The following is a 5,204-nucleotide window of genomic DNA, read 5'->3' as shown; positions in this document are numbered from 1 at the left end:
TCCAGGTATCTATATCTCTATATATGTTATATATACATATACATTTAGAATTTATGTTTATATGCAAATTCTTCTCAATCTGTCATGTCAATTTATATTTTCAACACTATTTAGATGATTAGATTTGGAATTCAAGATAAGGACCAAATGATGGAGGATTGTAAGTTATATACTCGCTTGATTCCAAAATATAGTGCATATAGATTTTGTATCAACCCGAACTCTATAAACTCCGACCAATTTTATAGAAAAATTTCAATATCTACAACACCAAATGATTTAATGACATTGATTTGATTTTGTAGATGTTGATATTTTCATAACCAGGAAAGTGGTCCGTGCAAACGCACGGGAAACATCTCTGTTGTTAAGAAATAGATGCTGATTGATTCACTGTTGAGATAGAAACACCATTTTGTGTAACCTCGCTACCTAAATTTTCCGAGGTTATCTTTAGTCAAGACAACTTCCCTGTCCAAATAAGTTCATTGCCCACCTAGCAAGATCCTGTAAAAAAAAAGGAATTCTTTTTCAACAAAAAAGGCATTCTTAACTCTCATCAACCCTTTCTAGGCTAGAGAGTCCACGGGCTTTGTTGTTACTCTACCTAGGATAGGGTCTTTGAGTGAATGCATTTATCGTACAACAGCTCTTATCAAACCCTCCCTCCTTTATTAATTACCATGAGGCTAGAACATACCTACTCCCTTCATTTCTAAATATACGTCTTTTTAGTGATTTCAATATGAACTACATACTGATGTATATAGACGTAATTTTGAGTGTGTATTCACTTATTTTCCTGTATGTAGTCCATATTGAAATCTCTAAAAAGACTTAAATTTAGGAACGGTTGAAGTAGAAATCCATGAATTTGTGCATGTTGGCAATGATTTGATGTTGTCACTGGTGTAGGGTGGCCTTTTGACATGGCCTGGACAATGATCTGAGAGAGCATTGCTCAGGTGGTGATTGGTTAATTAAGCACAAGGTCGTAAACCTAACTGAGGCGAACAGGTGCGGCAACATTGCTCGGGCGGGGTAGATAAGCCTCTTGTCACCGATTGCGCGTAATACCGCCACCGTTGGTTTGTCATGGCGCACGGAGGAGAGGCGAGTTGTGTTGCTATGATGGAGGGCAGGGGTAGGTGCTGATGGCGCTGTGTGGTCGACATGTGTAGTAACGGATGGGCGACGCTGGGAGAGGTCTTTACTTTGGATAGCAAGGAAAGATCCATGTTATTATATTACCTAGTTAAGATTTAACAATGATAGCCACGGTCCAAAAAAACAACGATAGGATGTTTTGCTTTGTTGTGAGATTTTCTAGCATGTCTTTCTTTTTCCTGGTTAACCCGTCATATAATTTTAATATATCTCTACCTAATAATATACTCTCTACCTAATCTTTATCTTTACCTATTAATATTAACTAGCAAAAGGCCTGTGCATTGCAACTGGAGAAAACATTGACTGCGTTGCAACAGAAGAAAACAAATAATTATTTTTTGTGTTTCTAACTTAATAATGTGAATTAAAAGAGTAACTTAATTGAATAATGCAAAAAATGTTGATAATGTATGAAAATGCATGGAATAAACGTTAGTACAAGTATTTTATTTTATGAAAAAAAAGGAAAAATTATGTGTTTACCTCCAGCCGGTAGGGCTGTCAACAAAGCTCGGACTCAATGTACTGTTTCATGCTCGATTAACTTATTTTTTAGTGGATCGTGCTCGATTAACTATATGCTCAAATTTGACTTCAACCTGCTTACCTCGTCCGGTGGCCTGGCCAAAAATCGCGCATTAAAGGTCAATGCAAGATGGCCACTTTGACTGGTTGATGTGTTAAATAGGGAACATGTAATTTCCAATAGATCATTGTACTATTTCTTCATTGGTTGCTTATTTGTGATTGGTAAAACAACTTTGATAGCCTATAGCTTAAGGGCATCTACAATGTTACTCTTGTGCAGGCGCCTAGAGCAAAAAAACATCAAAAATTTAAGAAAAAGTAAGTGCCCTCTCCTCCAATGCTAGGCGCTTATCACGGGCTCTAAATACGTAGGGCCGGCTCCCGGTTTCTTTACCCGCTTGTCCAGGAAAAAAAGAAAGCGCTTGATGCATCTATTGGCATCAATGCGGCATCAGGCACTGGGAACAACTAATGTAGCTGGCGATCTATCAGGAAATAAATCCTAGTGTCCATCACTGGCGCCTAGCATTAGAGATGCCCTAAGAGAACATGCAATCTGTATATATCCGGTATCAAGTCGCACAAATAAATTTGTTTGTAGTTTAATGCATATATAATCTGCCGGCAAACATATATGATTATCTGAAAGATGTGGTACACATATATTCGTATGAACAAGGCACTGCCTTTGGCTCAGTTAATCCATTTATAGACATATATTCAAACAGAAGAGTACATATACATTTTGTGTGCCCCTTGTATGATTTTTAAACAGTGTCTATGCTGAACAATAGCTTCGAATACATAATTCAATTCCAAAAAATACAGTCAACATACATAAGCATTGTGGTTTGAAGTTGCAGTATAGTTGGCCAAATGTAATGCAAGACATGCTTGATGTAAAAAGGTTTTTTTTTGCGGGTGATCTAAAAAGGTTATGTTAGTAATGAAAAAATATAGGCGGCGGTATGCAAGAAAATTTTGTAGTAATGTACGTCTATTGGGTGAGATTAGGATTAGACCACCGCTTCCTATTAGGTGTAAGATGCTCCCCTTTCTCAATTTCTTCCTACCAAGTAAGCCTATTTGGTAGTGCGATTCGGTCCTCGACAGAAAATGGAGTCTCTTCCTTCAACAAAAGAAATGATTCATGACCTGAAAATATAACCAATAAACAATGAGTGAATACTTATCTTTATTTAAAGGGATATAAATTATGGTTCTTTGATTGCTCTACCCATTAATTTGGCCACTTATATTAAGCATCTATCACAGATATATATGTATCATGGTTTCCAAAAGCTATTCCCCAAGAGTATACAACAATAAGAAGCCAGGGGTGAATCATTATCTTTTAGCATGGACACCATGATGTTTCAGCGTTCTGTCATTGCATTGAACAGGAAAGAACCTTCTTGGCAAAGGTGCATCACTATTACCTTCGGCATAGCGAATATTGCCACTGAACCTTCTTGCCGCTTGTGATTCCCAGTTGATGTCAAACTTGGGTTCCATCAACCTGCAGCCGTACGTAGGTAGGTGTTGAATTTTTATACATCGAGTAAACATGGCAAAAAATACGAATTCCATGTGTATCAACCTGCAGCCGCATCACCCACAATAAACTTGAATTTTTATACATCGAGTATTATATATATCACGATGCATTGTCCACACACAAAAAATAAATAAATTGCACGGCCCATGTTTTCATAAATCAGAATTTTTTTGGGCTACTTTTTTCTTGTAGCACGGACCAAATGTTCTTGATTACAGTCGCCGAATCGCTCTCAAGGACAAAGTCGTCTTCAGAAAACTGAACCACGAAATTCCACATTGTGAGCACTAATCTTGATCGCGGCCGGTTGGTGATGGCTGAGTTGCACGGAGCTGGCAACGAGCAGCAGCATCGGTCGGGCAGTTGGGCAGCCATGGAGTGCGGACGTGCATCAGTGGGCGCTGCATGCGGATCGTGGCCGGGCTGTTGAGTTTCCGTGTGCATGCAAGTTTGTAAGCGGCCAAGTCGTGTGGAGAGATTGCGTGGGTGATGTACATGCCCCTGCATGTAGCTGATTGGTTGGGTTAGTGGCCCAAGCATGGCGGCTGACTACTGCGTGCGTTGATTCTCCTGTACTAGGCTATTTAAGTGTGAGTCCGGTGCATGTGCAAGTGAGTAGTCAGAGAGAGATGTAGCCTCTCGGAGTGTATGTGTGCTCGCCGTGGGATAGTGTGTGTGGTAGAGTTCGAGCTCGCCGGAAATACAAGGGGCTGTTCATGCGGCCGGAGGCGTTTGTGCGCCGGGAAACATTGTGTCCTCTCTCTCTTGTTTATTCCTTGTCTCCGGTGATCGCCGTGATTCAGTGAATAGGCTAGACACCAACATTTGGTATCAGAGCTGGTTCATCTTGGGCGTCGTTCTCCTTGCCGGAGGCGTGCCGGCGGTGGCGGAGTTCGCCGGCGGCTGCGCGATGCTCCGGGCCGTCTGTCGGTCTATGGAGATGCGCGGCGCGGTGAGGAGGCCGCGGTGGCTGCGGCGGCACGGTGTGGAGGCCACGGAGGACCTGTGTGGTGGCGGCTTCAACGAACATGACGGCATGGAGGTGCTGCGCTGCGGTTGAGGCCGCAGCGGTGCGGGGCAATAAGCCGTGGCGGCGAGCCGGGCGTGACCGGTGCGTGTTATGGGTGTGCACTGGAAGCGTCGGGCGCGTCGGGACCGCGGGCGCGCGTACGTGCGTGTAGTTGACGTTGGGAGGAAGCGATGTCGCTGTTGTGCTCGAGTACGTGCTCGAGTTCAGCTACATCCTTTCGGCGTTTATCGCAGGCGGCTGCCATGGCGGATGCGGAGGTGGCGCGCGGTGAGCGTCTGGTGCAGTTGGGCTCGTCGGGCGCGTCGGATGCGCGCGGGACGTGCGGGACGCACAGGTGTGATCGGGCTCGTCGGGCGCGTCGGGTGCGCGCGGGACGTGCGGGACGCACAGGTGTGATCGGGCTCGTCGGGCGCGTCGGGTGCGCACGGGACGTGCGGGACGACAGGCGTGTGTCGCCAGCGGAGAAGGAGCTCGGCGTGTGTCGCGGGAGTCGTGACGGAGCACGGTGCGACCGACGTCGGTGCGCCAGGTCGGGTCCACGGGCTGGCTCATGGCTGTGATGACGACAACGACGCGAGCTGCATCAACTCTGGCGACTGCAGCCACACGGCACGTCGCAGTGGGCGCGGAGGCGCATGATGATGTCGAGCGAAGGCGTTCAAGACGACGGTCGACGGCGGCCGTGTCAAGATTAGGGGGGAAATTGTGAGCACTAATCTTGATCGCGGCCGGTTGGTGATGGCTGAGTTGCACGGAGCTGGCAACGAGCAGCAGCATCGGTCGGGCAGTTGGGCAGCCATGGAGTGCGGACGTGCATCAGTGGGCGCTGCATGCGGATCGTGGCCGGGCTGTTGAGTTTCCGTGTGCATGCAAGTTTGTAAGCGGCCAAGTCGTGTGGAGAGATTGCGTGGGTGATGT

Source organism: Triticum aestivum, chromosome 2B (genome assembly GCF_018294505.1).
Source record: "Triticum aestivum cultivar Chinese Spring chromosome 2B, IWGSC CS RefSeq v2.1, whole genome shotgun sequence".
Classification (NCBI taxonomy): Eukaryota; Viridiplantae; Streptophyta; class Magnoliopsida; order Poales; family Poaceae; genus Triticum; species Triticum aestivum.
The sequence above is the reverse complement of the archived record's forward strand: the minus strand, read 5'-3'. Positions refer to the sequence as shown.